Source organism: Ambystoma mexicanum, chromosome 12 (genome assembly GCF_040938575.1).
Source record: "Ambystoma mexicanum isolate Mex_15411 chromosome 12, UKY_AmexF1_1, whole genome shotgun sequence".
Classification (NCBI taxonomy): Eukaryota; Metazoa; Chordata; class Amphibia; order Caudata; family Ambystomatidae; genus Ambystoma; species Ambystoma mexicanum.
This window is the reverse complement of record NC_090936.1, coordinates 589,161,968-589,185,763: the sequence shown is the minus strand read 5'-3', so window position 1 is coordinate 589,185,763 and position 23,796 is coordinate 589,161,968. Positions and strand designations below refer to the sequence as shown.

At 46.2% G+C, this 23,796-nt stretch overlaps 1 long non-coding RNA gene across 1 annotated transcript in view; it reads right to left on the bottom strand.

The window, feature by feature from the left end:
• Positions 1–6,819: 6,819 nt before the first annotated feature.
• The window catches only part of LOC138513841 (uncharacterized), a 133,052-nt gene continuing 116,075 nt past the window's right edge, over positions 6,820–23,796 (bottom strand). Inside the window, exons 3-4 of the long non-coding RNA XR_011281824.1 lie at positions 8,215–8,259; positions 6,820–7,124 (exon numbers count right to left, since the gene is read on the bottom strand). This is a non-coding gene — a long non-coding RNA (uncharacterized lncRNA). The remainder of the gene's footprint in view (positions 7,125–8,214; positions 8,260–23,796) is intronic.

Below are 23,796 nucleotides of genomic sequence, written 5' to 3'. Positions count from 1 at the left end.
CCGCCAAGCCCCTCATTTCCCCATGCTTTTAACCCCACCTGTTTTAACCCCTTACCCTACCCTAAATATATATTATTTTTAATTCGATATTTTTTCATTATTATTGGTTAGTTATTAATGTTATTCTCTGTTTTCTATTCATTTCAATTACTGGATACCTCATGCCTCCCGTGCGGAGGAAGAGGAAGTGGTGCCATGGCTCGAGACTGCGGTAAGTGCAGGGCGGGCAGGGGTGGCGACTTTGGGTACGTGGGGAAAGAGGGTAGAATCCATCCCTACATGGGTGGTTGAAGCAGGGGGTGGAGGGGATGGCCTTCCTTCAAGGAATATGGTTGGGGAGGTAACCGACAGCAAGGAGAAGGCTTTGATGTATTTTCCTGCACAGTGCAAATAATCGAAACAAAGACATGCAACAACCTGGGCCATTCAGAGTGCTACTCCAAATGAGAACGAGTCAACCTGTTTGCTATGCCTGTTTATGCTATGTTATTGACTCCTGCATAGCATGCCTTCTCCTCGTTTACGTTTATTCAAGATTCAGGATCTGTAAAATGCCTGTCCCTCTAGGTTATTGGTGCAATGCCTAGAGACCATCAGTCCTTGGATTACCTAGCTAATTAATCAATCCTTCATTGAGGGTCAAGTACCCGCAAAGTTGAAGGAAGCATGGATTACACCTTTGCTCAAGAAAGCTAATCTTGACCCCCTTCTTTCAAAGCAGTATCGACCAATAACTAACGTCCCTTTTTGCTGGTGGTCATGGACCGTGTTGCCTACCTTCAGCTGCAAAAATTCATAGATGACAACGCAATCTTGGGACCTCGTCAATCCGGCTACCATGCTCATCATGGCACTGAGACAGCTATGCTTGATTTAAAATCAAATTGGCAGCTATTATCGACCGCGGCCACCCATCGCTTCTTATGCTGCTGGATCTCTCTGCCACGTTCGATTTAGTAGACTACAAGCTTTTGGCATCTAGGCACGAATCTCTCTTCGGCTGTACTAAGATAACCACTCAATGGCTAGCCTCTTTCTTGGGGCCCCGGAGCACGCGTGTTGTCTCTCAAAACCTCACATCAATTCCCTCTTTGTTCACACGTGGTGTTCCCCATGGATCTTCTCTATCCCCACTCTTTTCAACATTTATATTCTTCCTCTCTTTTTGCTGCTTGATGACCTGGGTGTCCTGTATACCAATTATGCAGATGACACCCAGGTCATCCTTGAACTCTCTGGCTCTTATTCCACCGATTCCAAGGCCATCTCAGCCATCTATTCTATCATCCATTCCTGGATGAATCAGAATTCCATGGCCTTGAACGCCGACAAATCCGAGATTCTTATAGCCGGATCCAGTCATTTGTTAAAGAATCTCCCAGGGGACTATGCATCATTTATGATCTCTAATGTGTCCATCCCTGTTGTACAATGCGTTAAGACGCTCGGTGTCACCATTGACGCCAAACTATCTATGCGTTCTCAGGTGGCTAACACCTGCTCATCATGTGGTTGGATCAATAGCAACTTTCCTCTATGCGACCCTTTCTATCTGTTAACAATATGTCTTTCCTCGCCTCTGCCTTAGTCAACTCCAGGTTGGACTATTGTAACAGTCTTTTGGCTGGCACTTCTGCCGCCAACATTTCCGCTCTTCAGACCACCCAAAATGGCACCGTCAGAGCCGTCCCTGGTTTGCCCAGGAGGCACTCTATCACTGAAGCCCGGAAAAAAACTGCATTGGCTTCCTATCAGGCACAGGATATCTTTCAAGATGCTAACACTCACCTTTAAATGCCTGAATGCCTCTCCACCCAGCTATCTGGCTAAACGTATCCAGGACGAGCACTCAGGTCAACCGAGTAGGTCATGCTTTGTCAGCCTCACTTTTGCCTGGCCAAATTTGGTAAAACAAGTTTCAACGTCATTGCTCCAGTCCTGTGGAACCCTCTACCCCTTCATCTCAAGGCCTCCACCTCCTTGTCTGACTTTAAAAAGAGTCTGAAGACCCATCTCTTTACTACACCCTACTCCTCTTCCAGTTTATCTTGGACTTGGGTTTCATGATTGTACCTGATTGTATGTTTTATTTTTTTGTCTTTATGTGCACCGTGAGGCCTTCGGGCGATTTGGCTCTCTATCAAGAATTAAAATGAATAAATAAGTGGTGGAGTAGGGGACTAGCACAGGAGCAGGGCAAAATGCTTTGCTGCAATGTAGATTTGTGCAGATCTGAAAAGATAAGGCTGTGTGTTGTCTTTAAGTTTTAGATAGTTTGTGACTTGTCTAGAGCAGTGGTTAATGTTCGTTCCAGGTTGCTAATGTAAATTGTTTGTGTTGTTGTCTGTGGTGTCTGTCAGTTGTGTTTGTGTTTCTTGGGTGGGTTAGTGTGGTGTTTAGGGACATTTAGTGTGGACATTTATCTTCGGGTGGAGTCGTCTGTTGAGATGTGTTGTTAGGCTATGGGATGCTTTGTCAGGTTACACTATGCCATGGCACAAATTCGGGTCCACAGTATCTAGTCACTTTTCTGGGACTTCTCATCTGAATGCCCACTGACTCCTCAAAGACACTGCAGCTGTAGTGCCACGTCAGTCAGTCTCATATAGGATTATGTACAATGCAGCTGGATATGCACCATAAACTTCCGACTGGCGAATACAAGAATGCACCACATCATATCCACAGCAATACCATGCTGGAAGGCATTATCAAAATATGCATTTTGTATAATTAAAACCTATCATGTTTTTGTGCAAAGTCCCTGGCCCATGTTAATTAAATTGCACCACTGGCTTCTAATATGACACTAGCTCCCACAAAGATTCCTTATGGACAACGGGAATGGGAGACCATACAATTACATTTGCCCCGCCTACACAACGTCTCTGAAGGTAGCCCCTCCCCTACCATTTGACTCACTAGCGCCCCCAACCCTTCGACCTTTCAGTCTAGTTGTACCCGATAAGTCATCCACCCAATACCACTACAGACCCATCACCTGCCAGCTCAGGGAGGCACCCTTACCGGAAGCTCGTCTGTGTTAGGAGGTGTACTTCATTACATACTGCATAGCAAATATAATCATGTGCTCAATGGTGGAAAGGAGTCCCAGACTGGTGGGCCAACCAGTGCCCTCCACAATGAAACCTGCTCTTCTCAACACTGAGTATCAGGAGAATATGGGTCACAAAGAAAATCCTTCAAATGTGCCCTCTGGTGATCCCTAAATGATGTCCCTGTGAAGCATGCTCCTGGTAAGGGAAGGTCTCCAACTTCACATACACAGTCTCTTTAATAGTAGGTTTTGTTGTCCCTGATCCCAAGCACCTACTCAGCTAACATTTGCTGAGGTCTACCATTGAACTTCATGCAGTTTTCCGAGTTTCTCTGAGTTGTAACGGTTTAGGTCGAACAGACTGAACTCATGCCTCTGCATGGAGCAGGTCTTGTTGTAACCTTGAAAGACTCAAATTCTTTCTTGCAATGGCACAACTCTCGCTGTAACTGACAGACGTACTACATTTCACTAAAGAATCCCAGTCTTGTTCTAGCCCTGAGAGATTGAAGGCCAGTGCCTGGTGTGAGCGAGTCATGTTCTAGCCCTGAGAGATTGAAGGCCCGTACCTGGTGTGAGCGACTCTTGTCCTAGCCCTGAGAGATTGAAGGCCCGCGGTGTGAGCGAGTCTCGTCTTAGCCCTGAGAGTTTGAAGGCCCACACCTGGTGTGAGCGAGTCTTGTCCTAGTCCTGAGAGATTGAAGGCCCGCCCCTGCTGTGAGCGAGTCTTGTTCTAGCCCCGAGAGATTGAAGGCCTGCACCTGGTGTGAGCGAGTCTTGTTCTAGCCCTGAGAGATTGAAGGCCCGCATCTGGTGTGAGCGAGTCATGTTCTAGCCCTGACAGATTGAAGGCCCGCATCTGCTGTGAGCGAGTCTTGTCCTAGCCCTGAGAGATTGAAGGCCCGCACTTGGTGTGAGCGAGTCTTGTTCTAGCCCTGAGAGATTGAAGGCCCGCACCTGGTGTGAGCGAGTCTTGTTCTAGCCCTGAGAGATTGAAGGCCCGCACCTGGTGTGAGCGAGTCTTGTCCTAGCCCTGAGAGATTGAAGGCCCACACCTGGTGTGAGCGAGTCTTGTTCTAGCCCTGAGAGATTGAAGGCCCGCACCTGGTGTGAGCGAGTCTTGTCCTAGCCCTGAGAGATTGAAGGCCCCACCTGGTGTGAGCGAGTCCTGTTCTAGCCCTGAGAGATTGAAGGCCCGCACTTGGTGTGAGCGAGCCTTGTTCTAGCCCCGAGAGATTGAAGGCCTGCACCTGGTGTGAGCGAGTCTTGTTCTAGCCCTGAGAGATTGAAGGCCCGTACCTGGTGTGAGCGAGTCCTGTTCTAGCCCCGAGAGATTGAAGGCCCAAACCTGCTGTGAGCGAGTCTTGTTCTAGCCCTGAGAAGTTAAAGGTCTGCACCTGGTGTGAGCGAGTCCTGTTCTAGCCCTGAGAGATTGAAGGCCTGTACCTGGTGTGAGCGGGCCTTGTTTCAACACAGAGTGGCTGCACTCCTGTCTCTGAATGGAGAAGGCCCTGCTATTACCCCAACAAAGAGTTCCATCTCTGAATTGGGCCATTCTTGTTTTAAAACGTACACAGACTGTTTTATGTCCTGTCTTTGTTTCTATATTCCCCCGTTTTGTCTTTTATTTTACTTATCTACTTCAATAAGTTAATTGATTCTGATTTACCCAGCATATTCTTGATCAATTTGGATTTGTTCTGATACTTCAGATTATTTCATTGTTTAAAATTGGTTTACCTCTTCTCATACCATTTGCTGTATGCTGCTCTAACAATAAATACTAATAAAAAATAAAAAAACGTACACAGACTGAAGTGTTGTCTCTGAGTGGAGCTGGTCTTGTCTGCCACTGAATGCAGGCGGCTTTGTTTTAACAGTGCCAGACTGACGTCACATCTCTGCATTCCTTGAAAAGCCTGCCAGCTCTCTGACTTACCGCTTGATCTTTCTCGGACACTCTCCCATTTATTTGGCCCATTTCTCTCCATTATCTGGCCTCGTTCTGTAATTTCCTTTCCCCTCTCTCTTTCTGACCCCCTCTCCCCCCCCCTTTCCCTTCACCTCTCCCTCCCTCCATTCTGTATACTTCCCAGGGCCACATGTATATTCCTGCACATGAAGTGAGGATCGGCTTTACTTGTGAGCCCCAACAGTGAATAGTGAGGCGGTAGCTTCATAGGAAGGAACCAGGCAGCCCCTCACACAGACCTGTACACATAAAACGTGTGTTTGAGATCGGATTGTGCTCTCATTTTGTGTGTGTGGATTCTGGAGGTGTCCGTTTGTACTCGTATTTCATCTGTAGACCAATGCACAAAACACGGGGACGGCCAGTATGCGTCCTTTCTTTCTTTCTCCCGCTCTGATCACATGTCTCGGGTTATGCGCTAGTGGACTCCCCCGCATGGCATATGCCCCTCGGGCCTCGGCAGGCTGCATATTCTACAACTACTTTGCCCCCCAGCCTTCCTCTGCACACGCATTCTGCACGCTCTCTCGCCTAAGCCCCTATTCAACACCCCCCCTCCTTTATAAAAAAAAGGTGCCTCTTTGTTCATCTCACTCTCACTTCCTAGAAATCACCGCCATTAAGTTATCTGCTTCCTATAACCCCCCGCCCCCATTATCTCTTGCATCCCTTACCTCACACATTTGGCCTGGGACCGCCACTCCCCCTGTCCTCTGTCTACGCTGCATCCTCGCCGCCCTCTCCATATCAGCTGGGTTTATTATGAAATGTATACATATCTATGTACACCGCTCGCCCCCCTGCAGCCCACACAAACCTCAGCGCCCTTCCCCACACGGTGCATCTCCACATCACACACCTGAGTTCGGGCTGGTACTCTTAAAATCCCCATTCTTCTCTACATGTGAGTCAACAACCCACCTTCTCCCAGTTCTGCACCTTTGCCCCTCCCGCCTCCACCGTAAACACCGCAGCTGTGTCCTGCAGATGTATAGCGCCCATTCTTTGCTTCCCATAACACCCCGCCCCCCACAGCCAACTTCTTCCCCTTCTGCGCCCCTCCTCCTCACGCTCCCACTTCACACACCTGAGCTGCGCCTGGCAGATTTATAGCACCCATTCTTTGATTCCTATAATCCTCTCCTCCCCTCCCTGCAGGCGGATCCAGTTTAAACTCAATCGTAAATTACAAACACAAACAAAACATCCTCCCCCTGGGGCCTGAAAGCCGAACCTCTCACCGAGGCATGTACCTGTCTCGGGTCGAACAGCAGCGCCAGAAACCTGGAGGCAGGAGAGGGGGGCGGAGTCTGGCAGGCCCAGGGTCTGCTGGTGTGTATACCCTCAAGAGATCCCCGTGTGCCGCAGTGTGTGCGTCTCGCTGCCCTGGGTACTATATACATACTAGGAACTCGTAGTGCGTTCCATGACAATCGCATGGCATTGTAGCGTTGGACCACTAGGAACACGGGTCCACGAACTGTGACGAGAGGCCACTGGGAAACCCCCCATAGTCTAGGAGAGTGGACACATATAACATGCGGGACTGGGAGTGCATGGCTACTAGGAGACTATCTGCTACTAACTGTTCCCCAGGACTCATAGAAACGTCAACTATGGGTTGTTGGGAATCACATGGATTAGGAGTGTAAACCCCTGGGACTGGCATTTTTTTAGGATTCTCCTGAACTTAGCGGGGAGATCCCCATTGGACACCCCCACCTCCTTTGGTCAGTACAATAAACACTGAAATGATTACACAGACAACTTCTTTAAAGTTTGGAAAAACACATGGTCACAGTTTATTAGGAGCAAGACAACTTGGGACGGTCCCAGCCACTTTACAAACAGTCAGATACGGGTGGCACTGTCACCTCTTTAGCCACTGGCCAAACTGACAAACTGCTGGTTACTTCCAGCTACACTGGTATACCAGTGAGACACTCAGGGGCACTGACCAGGAGATTGTTGGCCTATCGCCCTAAGGAAGGAAGTCAGTGCCCGTCGAGGGATCGGCTCGAGCCCGGCCAATCCCGAGCCGCTGCAGCTGCAGCGTGAAATTCCTCATATGCTAGGACCGCCCCGATGCTCCGCCTGTAACAAAAACAATAGGAATTAGAAACAAATCATACAACACACTAAACTTATCTTCAATACTCATGCTATATACACTTCAAACTCAAAAAAAAAAAAAAAAAAAAACTTGATGATACGACCGCCTCATCCTGGTCCTATTTTTATTTTTACTACAGGTCTGTCTGTTTTTTTTTTAGCACCCCAAACTCCTGAACGACCTTCTACATGCTTGCCCATGATTCTATACTTCGGCGTGGGTGGGTGGGTGGGGATTCACACCAGGCGGGAGCTGCTGGAACAAGGACTGATGGCCAGCAGCTCCCGCCCTTACAAGTGCCCCCAGGGTGACCTGGCCGGAAGCCAGGTGTCCCAAAAGGACCCCCCCTTCCGCCTCCCTGAAAAAGGGGGGGGGGGAGGAAGAAGAGAGGCATGACCCGCGTCCGGAAGGGGGTGGCCAGAGGGGACAGCCCGCTATGTAGGCTGTCCTCTAGCGCCCCCTGCGGGGGCCGGTCAGCCTCTGAGAATGTGGGCAACTACGAATTCCCAGAAGTCGAACTCCCAGAAAAGTAGGGCCCGCCACTCAGTGTCTGCAGAGTTCTTCCAGGTGTGAGAGTCAGCATGCCCTGGGCTTCCCGGGGACTGACAGTGTATCCTATAACATCTGGAAATGGTAGTCAGCATACCATAACAACCTAGGGGACTTGCTATTAACCTGCGCTAGGAATCTACAGGACTGGCCACCAGTGTGTCCTGACAATAAATGAAGTCAGAGTCAATACGCTCAAAGAATCCACAAACTGGCATTGAGAGTACCTAGGCCTTAAAGGGCCTGGTGGTCAAGGTACCCCACTGTCCTCATGGATGCCATTTTCCAGAGCAGGGCATTCCTTTTCACTATTATTTGTTATTTTATTGTATTTCTAAAGTGCTTTACGCCAAAGTGCTGTACATACTTTAATGAAATGGTACACAAAACTGAAATGATGACAAATTGCAATACGAAACAGAATATTAAGAAATAGAAAGACAAACAAAGCAACAAAAATGAAAATGTAAGGACAATCCAGGAAACTGTAATGTTAATTTTAGTGTTAAAGGATATTTATACCACGCACTATCACCATCGGAGTGGTCCCCTGGCGCTCTGGCGGCTCTAAAACGTAAGAGAGTGGGGTGCGTTAGTAGCATACCTGCCTACATTTGAAAATCAAAACTCCTGAGATTTATGCCCCGCCCACAATCACACAAACTCCGCCCATTCTACATGACTCCGCCCACATATCAAAAAGGTAAACTCTGTTGTAATGTGCTGTGACGTCATAAATATGCAGTTCAAATTGAAACATGCACATTTCATTAAATTGCCTTTTCACAACCACCCACATTGCATAGGACAAAAGGCATTCGCCTTCCATAAAATCAACACGTTAAAAGGTACACATGTAAACTCCAAGGACCAATACACAGGTTTTCCCTGAATTTTGCAGTCGCGAAATTGGACAGTTCACCTTAGTTGTTTTTCATCAGGTTATGTAGTGCATTGGTGAGTTGTCCAGCCTGCAAACCTGATGGCTGTGGTTCAATCAGAGACGTCTTTATGGGAGGGCAAAAGGGGCACGTGCCCCGGGCCCCCACCCTTGAGAGGGCCCCCACATGGCTGCCTGATTGAAATCAGTCAGTGCCCATTTGTTTACCAAACCTAAAATAACACATACCATGTTTTATGGTGTGCTGCCGAGGTTCCAAACCTGCAGCCAGGCTGTTACTGACCGGTACATTTTGCTTGGATCAATTAATCCTATAAAGCTTTTGTACTGTTTTTCCAGTCATGATAGCAAAACTGCTGTAGTATTTTCACCCTTCTGTGGGTTATATATAGATTATGTGCCATACTGAAAGTTGACATTCATATTGATAAATTTGAGTGCCATGATTGCTCAGAAGATAGCTCAGTTTGTTAGGTACTGGTTACAGGGATTTGTGGGGACGGTGACCAGGGATTTTTTAATGCCGTAATTTCTTTGGTTTAGAGGAGGGCCCCAAAGGAGTCTGTGCCCCAGGCCCCAAGGTTCCTTAAGATGGCCCTGGGCTCAAGAGGGCTGAGTCCACCCTAACCTGGGCAAAAAGAACGAAAGCACAAGAAACGCGCGTTCGCATTGAAAGTCAGCAAAAAAGAATGAAAGGTGAAGCAAAATAAATGCACGTTATTTTGCTTCACCTGCATTCTTTTTACCAATGTGCTGGAAGCGTTAGTCATTGCTACAGAGACAAAGCCACACCCAGGCAAGGAGTCCAAGGCAGCGCAGTCCTGCAAGCATAACAAAAAAAAAAACAATCAGTGAAAGCTGTCCCCCACCAAAATTCCTGAGATTCCAGGATCTTTCCCGGAGACCCAGAGAAATGGTTCAAATTCTACGATAAAAAATCCAGAGGTTAGGCAGGTATGGTTAGTAGGGCATAGCGGGACAAAAGGTGTGTTTTTCTTGTGTATGGTTTTGGTTCCAGGTGGATGTTATTGCTTGATCTGAGAGTTCTTGTCAGCAGATAGATGGTTATTTTCTTTGGTAGGAATTGCTATGTGCGTTATGCACATCGTTTTGAACGTAATTCGCTGTTTGATTGGCAGCCAGTGTAACATTTTTAACGCTAGGGTGATATGGTCCCCTCGTTATAGTTTGAGAAGTCTGGACGCTGTGTTTTAGATACGTTGCAGTTTCTTCAGCAGGTGTTCCAGCATTCCGAGGTAAAGGCTATTGGCATAGTCTATTCAAGACATGATGAGTACAATGATGGTCAATGTTTTATGAGCGAAGGAGAGGAATGGTAGGATTCTTTTTATCATGTGTAGGAGGAAGAAGCATTTCTTGATTATTGCGTTTACCTGTGGTTCTAGTGCCTGAAGAAGGGCACATTAGCCCGAAACTCGTAGTAAATTAATAGGAGATGACCATCAGAGAGACTACATCTCTTCAAGAACCTTAAGACTCATTCCTATTGAAATATCTGATCTTTCCAAGAGTCAATGCATCCAATTGTTTTGACATTAGGAAATATTGTTACTGAATGTTTACTTTATTTATTTCTTGTGAAGCGTAGTCATTTTTTCACGCTAAGCAAATAACAAGCTTTTGATTTGTAATATTTTTGACTTATCTTTTATAATGCGAGATGTAAGATATTCCTTGCCAAATGAATTTTCTTTCTGCACAAATCACCACACATCCCTGTACACCTGCAGAGCAGTAGCCATTTCATCACAGCATGCATGAAAACGTGGTCACATAGGAACTGGTCCTGCATAATATGTCAAAGTCAAATTTGGAGGCTAAACCTCGCAGAGTCCGACAAGAATTGTTAATGCTTTCACAGGACTGATGGTTCCTTGAATAAAAGCTAAACCTCTTCACCACTATGTTCATCTTTCCCTCAAAAATCTCCGTCAAGCGCTGGAGCAAGATGACATTAGTATCCTTTGCATCTTCATGATTGCCTGCAAGCAAATGTTGCTGCAGCGCCAATAATTTTCTTTAACATGACTATCTTCTTCATGGAACAGAGGAACTATCCATCCTGGGCATCTAGCAATGCCTCAAAAAGTTAATGCCAAAGCTTCCACTTCATACTGGGCACTGCTAGAATCGAAGGTGGTGAAACTACAGCTAGAATTGAAATCTTCTAGGGTTTGACTTCTAGTACATCTTTTTCCATTGCGCCAGCAACAAGAGATGGTTGTTGGATCTGGAGAGTAAGGATCTGGAACAGCCAGGAGCACATGGGATGTGAGGGCACTAAGAAAATACAGAAGTTGCATATCAGTGTAGCACTTAATCCACACTCCCTCCCCAACCACCGAAGCTGAATGGAGAACAAACCTCCCACCTTGGGTGGCACGGGTTCCTAATTTGTGCAAGAACAGGTAACCACGAGGCAGTCAATGGGGGAGGGGGTTTAGATTGAGGTTGGGGATAGGAAGGGGGTTTAGGGAAACCTGAAAGAGGTTTAGGAGTAACAAATTGGATAGGTATGGGGAAGAACAGGGAAAAGCACATTGATACAATATAGAGGAATATACATCTACCCTTAACTCTATATCCACTCTTAATTGTGGCCCAGACCTAACTTAATACTAATTGCTGTCCTGGTCCTTGTCAACACTCATTTGATGCAGTGTAGAAGACTGCATTGACCAGCATAAACAAGATGTATAGTACACACATTACCTTAGAAGTTTCAGACATGGAACATCATAGTTCCTCAAACATGTACCTCTGAGCAGTAACAAACATGTAGCAAGCAGCTGAGCATTAACACACATATAGCAAGAAGCAACAAACAAATGCGTTAGCAAACATGTAGACCTAGGTAAGCAGCAAGTTCTCCAATGATAGATGTCCATGTGGTCCGTAAAATCTGTTTTCTCACAGGCTTAATATGAAGCGGAGGTGTTGCTTTTCTAATGGGAAAAGCGTAACCTGTAACCAGTTCGATATTGTCACATCATTTATGCTCCTTTCCACCCTCAAATCCCCATTTATCTTTGGCCCTGGAACCCACAATGCGAGTTCCCAGGACTTGTAGTTTTCTGCAAGGAACTGGATCCTGAAAACCACAGGAAACTGATGTCCTGTGGGCGCTTGTTGGTGACCTGCGGTGACCGTAAAACAGCGTGCAAGGAATCCTACTGTTGCCACGAAGCAGTGTGCAAGTGAGCATTCCAATGGCCCCTGAAGCGTTGTGCGAAATAGCCTGCTGATGCCACCAAAGCGATGTACAAATGAGTGTACCCGTGGCCGCCAAAGCGGCATACGAATTACCCTGCTTTTGCCGCCGGTATGGCGTGCAAGTAAGTGTCCCCACTGTGACTGCTGCTGAGTTGGCGTGTGAGGGCCTGTGAGAGCTGCCGAAGAAGCATGCTGGTAAGTTTGCTCACTGGAGTTAGCCTGTGTCCTGCACAGCCTGCGTTGTACGTCAATTGCCAGCAACCGACACAGGCAAAGGTATGGCTTAAATGGAGTTCCCGGCTGACTTCCTACCAGCTGCTGCCGCCAATGCCATTGGTGCATTGCACAAACCAAAAGGCATAACAAGGTATTCAAACAAGCCAAACCTTGTCTGAAACATTGTTTTGTACTCGTCCTCCTCCTTTACCCTGATCAAATGGTATGCCCCTTTCAGATACAATTTGGTATATATATTGGTCATCTTTACTCGGTCTAGGAGGACGGATATCAATGGTAAAGGAAAACTATTCTTTATAGTGATCTTGTTCAATGCCCTGTTGTCAATGTCATTCCTCAACGTGCCTTCTTTCTTGGGTACTAAAAAGAAGTGCGAAGGTGACTTGGAATGCTGAATGAACCCTATTTCAAACATCTGATAAATGTATTTTTTCCAATGTTGAGTCTCAGTCTCTGTGAGACCATATACCCTACTACAAGGGAACCTCTAGTTCCAGGTCAATCACACAATCATAAGGTCTATGCGGGTGTAATACCTCTGCTTGTTTTTTGTCAAATATGTCACTAAATACCTTGTATGTTTTCAGGAATATTACTTCCGTTGCACAAATCACATGTTCTATATCAAGCCCTTCCACTAGCTACATAGCCGGACCCACGCATGCCTGTAAATGAGCTGTACAATGCATAGGATCGAGAGCCAACGATCGGTTTTCCCAATTTATGATAGGGTTGTGTGTAGCCAACCATGGCATACCTAGAATAAGACTGAACTGGTGTGCAGCTATCAATTTGAAAACAATGTTTTCTGCATGCCTTGGGGAGTTGACCATTTGAAGAGGATGGGTTTCCATTGTGATTGGTCCGGATGTCAACAAGGATCTATCCACAGACCATTCCAGTTCCCTGGATGTCTTGTTAGTTGTGGAGATTACTAACACACCGGCCAATGTGACGTCAGTAAAGTTACCAGTTGCTTCAGAGTCCACTGAAGCAGAGATCGTGGTTTTATCAGCCAGAAAATACAAGGTAACCAGGAGGTATAAGTGCAGTCTATGGTTCTAGGTAGCAAAAGCAAGGGTTATCAGGAACTCCACACTAGACTGACTCTTCAATACAGTTCCAGCTACTGCCAAGCCATCTCTTTTCTTGCTTCGGTTTTTCTTTTCTCAAAGGGTGCCATTCCTCTTGGCGGTATTTGGGCATTCTCGTATACAGTTGCCAGCTTTTCCACAATATACACATATATTGTTCTACCATCTCTTATTCTTTTTTACCTTAGTCAAAGGCCTCCTAACTCTTTTGTTCCGTGTTTTAAAGCCAGCAGTTCCTTATCTTGTGCCATAGACACGCTGTGTCGATTTAACAGGCGAACCAATTATGTATTGAAAATATCCCAGTCATATAATGGGGGGGGGGGAGGTTGTCTTTCTGTAATAGCGGAATAACCCAGGCTGCCACATCCCCAGTCAAATATGATATAAGAAATGCCTTCAATTGCCTCCATGATATTTCCCCAGAATTGCTGAATCCGAGTGCATTCCCACCATATATGATTCCATGACCCCTCCTCATCGCATTCCCTCCAGCATTGTTTTGACAGCTTTGGATAGATCCTATGTAAAGCCACTGGGGTAAGATGACACCGGAACATCCATTTTGCCCACATCTATTATACTTAGATTGACCTAGTGTGTTTGAGGATGGTATCCCATAGGTGTGTCCATGCTACTTCTGCTATCGACTCCCGACTCCCCCAGTGTCTCTTCACATAGCTTCTTATATCGCCTATAACCTGCCTCCTCATTTTGTTTAATATGCTTATATATTGTTTCCACAATATGTTTGTTCCCGGAGTCCGATAGTGACATTTTCTCAAAGGGTTTGAGGGGTCTTACCGCTGTTTTTCTTATGTCTGGGTGTAGCAGCTAAGGTCTTCATTGTGTATAACTGTATCTTTCTCCTTCCTCCAACCCAAAATGTAATTTGCACTGCGTAAAGGATGTAATCTCCCCTCCTGCGAACATTTCACCTAATGTAAGGCATCCTCCACTCTCCCATTCACCAAAATAAGAATTGAAGGTTGCGAAAGACAGGGGTAAATGGATCCGGGAATGTTGTGAAGCCTTCCATTTTGACCATTTCTTACCATGGGTCCCCCAACAGGGAGCCAATCCTGCTGCAATAAACATGTGGTCTATCCCTCTTGGGTTTCCACAGTATTTCCTCAAGGTGGCCTCCTACTATTGCCACATCCATTTGCCTCCATACCTTTTGCCTGTCATCTTTTAACCAGTCTCTGATTAACCTGGTCTGTGCCGCCAGATAGTATGCCCGAATATCTGGTTCTCCCAACCCGCCACTGTTCCTTGGCATAGCCAATACTCATCTGGCTATTCTAGGTCTTTTGTTGTTCCATAAAAATGTCCCTGTGCACTTTTGGAATGATCTGACGAAGGACCGAGGGATTTTTATCGGTAGTGTCATAAAAGGGATATGATATGATATGAAATGATATGATAGTTTATTTATATAGTGCTTATACACATTGTGTTTCAAAGCGCTTCAAGGCAAGGGAGGGAACAAGGGAAAATACAATGACATTCTTACAGGCAATAACAGCAAGGATGTGAAATTAACTTTAATACTCAAACTGACTACATTTCAGATAGTGCAAGAGCTAAGACATAGATAAGGAAGGGAGGGGAAGCGTGGGAAGGAAATGGAGACAGACAGGCGACTACCGTACTAGGCCTGACAACATTTCTGGTAGAGCCGGAGAAAAACAAAAGGTGAGAGGGGTGCAGAAAGGGAGGGGAGGAAATAGGCTTGACGACATTTCAGATAGTGCTGGAGGGGGGAGGAACAAACCAAGTAAAGGAGGGGGGAGGAGACAGATGAGGTTGCTATCATACTAGGTCCAGGGACAATTCTGATAGAGAAAGTGCATAGAAGAAAGTAAGGGGAGGAAGGGAGGAGAAAGGAAAAGGGAGAAAGGGAGAGGAGGAGAGAACAGAGAGTAAGCAGTCAAAAAGAGTGGAGAAGCAAGAGGGGAGAGCAAATACAATTGCAGAAGTCAGTAGTAACACATAGGGCCTCATTACGAGGCTTGCGCTCCCGTAATGAAGGGTGCCGGTATGGGACCGGCACCGTTCATTATGGGATGCGCAATTACGAGGTTCCCCCGCGGGACCCGGAACAGAAGTCTGGTAAAACCAGACATCCTTTCCGGGTCCCGCGAGGGGACCAAGGAGCTAATAACGCTCCATTCCCATTCCCATTGAGCTCTATGGGGGCTCAAATGGGAATGGGGATCGGTTCCTTCAAGGAGGAATTACTGGGTCCTCCAATGTTGGATTCACCCAGTTATTCCTCATTGAAGGAACCCTTTATTGGAGCCCGGTATGGAGGCAGCCAGGCCCTTATTTAGGGCATGGCTACCTCCATACTCGTAATGAGGCCCATAATGTTGCAAGCCAGGATACAAGATGAAGATGGGAACAGCATGAATCAGGGCCACCATGAGTACAAGATGCAAAGGAAGTTCAGCATGAGAGTTGAGAAAAGGGTGATGCACCGTGAATCAATGAAGTTCATAAAAGTCAAATCCAGCATTGGCCACAAGACGGTGATGGTGAAACCAGAATGTATCGGGACAGACGCCTGCAGAAGTAGGCTGAAGGGGGGGTGAGGGGAGCAGATTAGAAGAATCAAGCAAAACAGGCTACACCTGTGTGTGAGAAGGGTGAGGGGGCACACAGAACATCACGGGGGGACTAGAGGGGTGGGGATGGCCTGTGAGGACAGAGAGAGTAAACACAAGTAATATAGGAGTAACACCATTTTCAACACATTAAACCTTCCTAACCATGAAATCATCAGATGGCCAGTTTTGTATTGAGTTTCTAATGGTTACCAGTAGGGGGGAATAATTTGCTTCAGCTAGGGATTCCATTTCTTTAGTGATGTTCACTCCCAAGTATTTTATGGATTTGCCTGTCCAGCTGCATTGAAAGAGATTTTTAAGTTCCTGTTCCTTCTCTGACGATAGTGTTAGATTCAAGGGCTTGGATTTTTTATTGTTATTTTGAGCCCCGCTACTATACCGAATTTACTCACTTAGCTATTCAATGCTCTAATAGATTTCTCAGGGTCAGTAATTGTCAAAAGCATGTCATCCGCGTATGCAGCTATTTAATGGAAACTTCCCTCCAAAATTGTATCCCTTCTATTTCCGACGTTGCCCTTATTGTAGCCAGCAGCAGTTCGAGATGAATCGCGTATAACAAAGGAGATAACAGGCAACCCTGATTTGTTCCTCTAGATACTCTTACAGGTCCCGAGAACTGACCATTAATCATTAGCTTCATTGTCAGATTTGAGTAGTTAGCTTTTTTCATTGAAATTATTTTGGTCCCAAACCCCATTTTTTTCCATAGTGAAGAACAAAAATTGCCACTCTATCGAAAGCTTTTTCAGCATCTAAAGCTATGAAGAGAGCCACAGTGTTCTTTAAATTAACCTTTTCTATTAAAAGCGCTATTCTCCTAGTGTTATCGGCAGTCTGTCTACCGCTTATAAAGCCGGATAGGTCTGTGCCTATCAATGTCGGGAGAAGGTGATCTATCCTAAATGCTAATATTTTTGTATATATCTTAGCATCGATATTAATTAGTGCTATAGGCCTGTATGATTTACAACTCATTGGTCTTTCCCCCTGCTTCGGAAGAAGGACCACCTTAGCCTCTTTCATTGTTAGTGTTATTTTTACAGTCTTACCGAAGCTGTTGAACAACTGCACCAACTGAGGGATCAATTGTTTCCTATATGTTTTATAGAAGTTAGCCGTAAATCCATCCGGTACTGGGGCTTTATTGATTGACAATGATGCTATGGCCCTATGGATCTCCTCCACCGTAATTTCTTGGTCTAGGTCCAATCTGTCTTGGTCTGTTAATATTGGAAGGTGACATTTCTCAAGATATTCCTTTTGAGTTTGCCCTAGGGGTTGCTGGATTTATATAGAGCCAAACAGAATTCCATACATTCCTTAGTTATCCCAGTTAGCTCTGAGCTCTGCCCTCCCTTTTCTAGTTTAATTCTCATCATGGTTCTACTTTTCTCTTCCCTTCTTAATAGTCTAGCCAATAGCTTATCTGCTGTGTTTGCTTTTACATAGTTTTTCTGTTTAAGATATAGGAGGGCCCTTTCTGCCTCCCTTGTTCATAGAATTTCTAGTTGTCCTTTTATCGCTCTGTACTCCCTGCGGCTTTTCACCACTATCTCCAACCCCCATTTTAGACATGACCTTTTGAAATTTTTCCTCTAAGTCTCTTTCCCATTTTGTCCTCTCCTCATCTTATCAGACTTTTACCGCTATCATTTTCCCTCTAATCATGGTTTGAAGGCATCCCACCTAATATTAAATCCTGTATCTCCTGGTTTATTGTCTTGAAAGAACTCTTCTATGCTTGATCTTATGTCCTCCCTCAATATCACATCATTAAAAATGTAAGTAGGATATTTCCATTTCCACAACCCGGGGTTCGAGTCCATTCTCTTCACTTTCATTGTAATAGGGGCGGGATCTGATAATGCTATAGCACCCACCTCAAGCTCTAAGACCTTACCCAACAGACTTCGACATAGCCACATGTAGTCTATTACTAGAGGAGGTCCTATGCACATGGGAGAAAAATGTGTACCCTTGCCCCCCCCTATTTTCCCTCCAGCCATCGCCCAATGATAGCTGCTCTTTTTTCTTGTGCATTTCTCTCATAGGTTTTCCCAGGGTGCCTATCTTACTGCACTCCTATCTATTCCCAGTTCCCATGCCATGTTGAAGTCCCCATACAAGATGATTTGTCCTTTGCACATTTTTCTAGTTTAACCAGCCTCTGCTGTATAAACCCGTCCTGTCCTGAATTGGGCACATAGATTGTAGCTATCATGTAGAGCTCCCCCTTCCCTGTAAAACCACTGCCAGGAATCTCCCACTTTCATCCTTTTCCAATTTAGCACAGTAAGATTGAGGTTATTTCGTAGGGCTATCAGGACTCCTCCCTTCTTCCTCCCTTCATTGGCTTGAAAAATCTGACTGTAACCCTGGGGCCTAATGTTATGCTTTTCACTAGTTACACTTTCATGTAGAGTAAGGATATCTGGTTTTACTCTTCCTAGGAATATTTCCAACTTTTACCTTTTCAGGGGGAATTAAGGCTGTTGATATTTTGAGATATAATGCATAATTGTTTGATTCAAGCCATTTTCTAAGCCTCTTATGTACCTGATTTTGTACACCTTGTATTCTTGATTGGGACCCCCCCTCCATCCCTCACCCCCCTTTCCCTCCCTCCTCTCACCCTTGCCCCCTTCCCCTCCTGACTCTCCACCCCCCTGACTGGGCAGACTCAATTGGCCTCTAGCCCTTCCCGAATCGCCTCCTCAGAGGTTAAACCCATTCCCTTCCCACCCCTAACAAGTGCAGGCTCTACCAAGCCCATATAGGGATCCAAAAACCCACCTTCCCACCCCACAACACTATCAACTATCTAGCGATACATTAAAGAGCGCATGTACTCTTCAAGTGGCTGTGGGGTACTTCAGTATCTACTTAGAGTTCCTTTGCTTCACCGTAGTCCATTGCCATCGCTTTTTCGTCTACGGACCTATTTCTTTTGGCCCTCTAGATCGGCCTACTCCTCCTCTATCCTGAGGATACTTGCACCTTCACAACAGGAAGTGACCCGATGTTGCCGGCCTTCCAATTTGAATACTAAGCCAAAGGGAAATGTCCATCTATTTTGTATGTCTTTCTGGCCAAGGACTCCCACCAACGGGGCCATTTTCCTCCTTTTCATCAAAGTTATTTTTGACAGGTCCTGAAAGAGGTGTATCTCAGAGCCATTGTAGTTTAACTGCTTAATTGTTCTTGCCGTTAGTCTTTTTGCCCATAGTTGTGTAGGGCGGCCAGTATATCTGTTGGTCTGTCTCCCAGCTTCTTCCTCAACGGGCCCACTCTATGAACCCTCTCCAATTTGAGCCCACCGTCACTGTCCAGTTCAACAGGTCTCTGAATATTTGTCTGATCATTGCTTTGAGTTCTTTATCCCATACATCTTCACTCAATCCTTTTACACTAATGTTCAATCTATGCAATCTGTTTTCTAGATCCTCTGTAGTTCCAGGTTGTGGGTGGCCCGCGCTAGGTGTTCCACCACTTCATCCATTTTTTTTCGTACTTCTCCCACTGTGTCCTGCAGCGCTCTCTCATTCATGTCAACTCTTGACTTCAAGTTTGTTCAAGTCACCCTTTATCTTGTGGAGCACGGATGCCAGAGCTCCCCTCATTTTATCTAGCTGGACTTCCATGGCTCAGCGATTTTGTCCCCGAAATCCTGAAAATATTGTCTCACGATGTCGTGCGTGACTGCCTGATCCTCACTGATGCCACCAAAAGGCCCCCCCTAGTCTTGCTTCCCCAGACTACCTTCTCCCTCTGAGAGATTTTCTGTGGTGTCTCTTCTCCATAGCTTTTGGATAGTGCATTCCAGTGGTTTCTTAGCCCCTTTCAGTATATTCTGCAAGTCCTTTCCTCTTGTCTTCGACATTCTTGTTCAGCTCTTTTTGCATATGGATGGGGGCGTATTATATCCACTATATGTCTGTGCGGGCGAGGCTGGATGCTAGTATCAGGCCTCTGTGTCTGCGCTCTCCTTGTTGCTTTATCTTATGGATGTTGTTCTTTCCAGGGCCTACCCTCAGCAGGCTACTAGGTCCCTCTGCACTGCTCCTTTGAATTGTCCAGCTTTGAGCTTTATTATGCTCCCAAGGGCCTAAGCATCACTAGGTCCCTCCGTTCCCTTTCTATCAGGCGTCCCTGTGGGGTTGATCGCCCCTCTAATTCCATCCTGGCTCCAGACGGTCACGACTCTCCGGGTTCTTCACCAATTCTTTTGGTTGGGGGGGTGAATGTCTGCTAGACTTCCTTTCTGTGCTCTTGCAGCCGCTTCTTGTCCTCTGGAGTGGCAATGTTTCAGGGGCGTGTGGCAGTGGGTGGGAATACGTCCACTATTCTTCTCCGTTCAGGGGGTTATCTGGCCCCCAGCTCCCCGCTGTAACCTCCCCACCCCTCACCGTTCTCCTCACCTCTGTTTACTTTGTCCCTCCACGCAGGAACAGGAGGTACTTTCCTCCCTCGTTCGTCCTCGGGAGATGCTCTTTCTTTTCCTTAACGTGGGGAGTGGGCAGATACCTCAGGGAATCTCCTCCACTTCGGTCCTCGCCTCTTCCTCCATCTAGCTCCCTTCACCTCGCCGAGCCAAAGCTGTCGCCTGCTGGGTTCCTGGAGCTACACAGCAGGGTTCAGTGCCGTCCTCAAGCTTTCTTCTGTGGCTTTCTCCGCCGACGGTCCTCTTCTTCTTCCTGGAGTCTGTCCCAATCCACCAGATTATCGTTTTTGGGATGTTATTTCTTCTCCTGGCTCGTACTTCACGCTCCCATTTGAAGATTTTGCGCCTGGGGAGGGCGGATAGCAGCTACAACTCCAAATGTGGTGTTTGAGGTGGGGAGAGCTTCGATCATGGTGCTCACCCATCGGCAGCCATCTCGGAATTCAGATAGTAACGTTTTAATGTTATTCACAAAATGTGTTCCCTGATTACTGTTACCACACAGCGGTACACCAAATCGACGCTCACATTTTCAAATCAATATCTTTGCAACTGTCACAGCATCAGCTCTCCTACAGGCATACGCTTCTGACCCATCAAGAGAATACACTCACAATTTCCAACAAATACTGCCAATGGTTGCACTTTGGCAACTGTAGGAAATTGATCTATAAACCCACAAATGGACCATAAAGGGGAAGATGCGCCCCTCGCCTAACTGGCACACTTTTTCCCATGTTGTTCTGCAAACAAATGACACGGCATTGACAATACTCTTCGGCCATTGTACTGAATGCTGAGGCATACAAGGACTGTCCCATCAACCTAGTCATCCTGTCCCTATCTACATATGTGGACCCATGATACATCCTAACCAAATGGGATACCAAGATTTTTGGAGCCACTAACCGATCCTGTTCATCTCCCTACAGAGAGTCTTCATGCAGCTGGCAACCTTTCCTAATCCAATTAGCCTTTTCACAGGGTGTTGCATTTTTCTTCTGCATATGAGCAATTTCTTCCGATATGTATGGTGTCTCTTCCTTCACTGTCTGGACTGGTAATACATGCACCTCACTATCGTCTGATGCAGCTGCTAGTTTGGCAGAGCTGCCAGCAAAATCATTCCCCAGACCGTCTGGGTCATCCAAAGCCTGGTGAGCAGCACATTTTATGATGGCAAATCCTTTGGGTAACATTATAGCATCAAAAAGTGCTAAACATACTGACTGTTCTTTATAGGTGTGCCGGTCGCAGTATGAAACCTCACTGCTTCCAGAGTTGACATAATCGTGGGCTACGCCAAATGCGAATCTCAAATATACATTAATTTGAACTGATTCTTGAGCCACCAGCCGGCAGGCTTGTGTAACGTCCATTAATTCAACTACCTGGGCTGATGTGACTTGAGGGAATCTGCCACTCTCCATCACATCCTGGAGAGAATACACAGCATACCCCAAAATGACCTGCACCACTTGATTCCAAAAACTCGACCTGTCCATGAAGTATTTGAGGTCTGGACAGGTCAATGGTACATTGGAAAGATCTGTACATGGTATTACCAGGAATTCTGTCACTGCCATACATTCATGTGGAATGGCCTCATGCAGCTTTCCCTCCAGGGGAGCGGGTAATAATGATGCTGGATTCTGAACATGACATTGCGTCAAAGTGATATTAGAGGAAATTAGCAGAAGCTTCTCATATTTTCCTGCTCTCGATACAGACATATGCTATGTCTTAGTCTTCAATAACAAGGGCACCACAACATGTGGCACCGCCACCTCTAAAGGTGATCCTAGAGCTATATTCTCACTCTTTTCTGCCACCAGGGCAGCAGCAGCCACTGATCGTAAACAAGGTAGCCTCCCTGCCACAATTTGATCTAATTGTAAGAGGCTACAGTCTATGATGGATTGCATGCTTCTGGGTAAGAACTGCCAGTGCAAACCCGTTTTTCTCATGAAAATATAAAGTAAATCACTTTTTACAATCCGGCACCCTCCAAATCTTTCTATAACTGTTGTGAAAGGAGGTTCAGGGACTCTGTATACCCCTGAGGCAAACAGGTCCATTTGTACTGGACACCCCCATGTGAAAATGCAAACAAATACTGACTATGCTTGTGTATAGGTATTGAGAAAAATGCTGAGCACAAATCAACTACCATAAAGTGTGTAGCATCTCGTGGTATACAGGACAATATACTGGCCGGATTTGGTACTACAGGGAAAGAGGGTATCGCCACAACATTGATAGCTCAAAGGTCTTGCACACAAGGATATACTTCCTCAGCAGGCTTTTTCACAGGAGAAATCAGAGTATTACACACACTACTGGTCGGTACAATGATTCCCTGACTCGTAAGGATTCAATGACTGGGGTGATACCCGCTTCCTCCTCAGTCTTTAGAGCAGTTGTCTTCAAACCTTTTTGGCCTGGGCCCCCCCCTGAGCAAAGTTTGGGCAGGCCGGGCCCCCCCAAAAGTGCCAGATGGACAATATGTAGAAATCGATGTGAACTTTTGTGTGCCGTCACTGCACCCTACTCCCAGTACAGACCCTGGCCTCTCCCCACCCTACTCCCACCACTATCCCAGTGCTGCCGTCCATCCTTCTCCCACAACAGTCCCATAACACAAGCATACACACATAAATACACATTTAAATAAAAAAGAAATCACCATAAACGTACCTTCTACAGGGGCCTGCACGTGGTTGCTAAAATGCCCCGCTCCAGGTTGCTCTGCCCCTATGTGCGATGAGGTGCAGGAGCATCCCCTCGCACATACATACATGCAGTGCCCCAGCCAGCATTTCCAATGAGTTATGCAAGGCTGGCGAAGCAAAACACCCCCAGCGTTGCATGGCTCAGTGATCATGTGCGGCTGTGGACATGAACTGTCAAAGGCAAACAGTGTTTGCCTTTGACAGTTCAGCCAGCCCAGGAGCACTCCCTCAGCTGGAAAAAGCAGCTGAGGGAGTGCTCAGTGGTTCACGGGCTGGCTCCTCGGCTCCTCCATAATGGGTGAGGTGGCCAGTGGGTGATGCCCCCTCACCCATTATGGATGAGCCGGCAGGCTTGGATTGGCCTATAGGGCAATACGGCGATGACCGTACCAAAAATGCAAAATGCTAGTGTAGGCCAGTCAAAATGGGCCACTTTTTTGGCCAACGTGGGCCAGTTTGAGGAGTTACTTCACTATGCAGCTAGTAGTTTTGACCATGGTTGCTGAATAAATATTCTTTAAATATCACAATTTGTTTACATTTGAATAACAAACAACCCCTTGGGTACATAAACAGTCTGTGACTAAAGGACTCAATATCCATTTGCAACTGTTGGCCATTTTTCCATTGGTGCCTAAGACCGTTTTATGGTCCAGTCTGACCATGTGAGCTGCCCCTTCCCATTTCCTCCAATCTAAAAAAAAAAAGAATTCTTATTTTCTTTTTTACATTTCATGCTGGGCTCTGGCACCCCACAGTTTGAAGACCTCTGCTTTTGAGGGGACTGAGGTGTACAGGACAATCTCTTACACAGGTCTACCTTTATCTT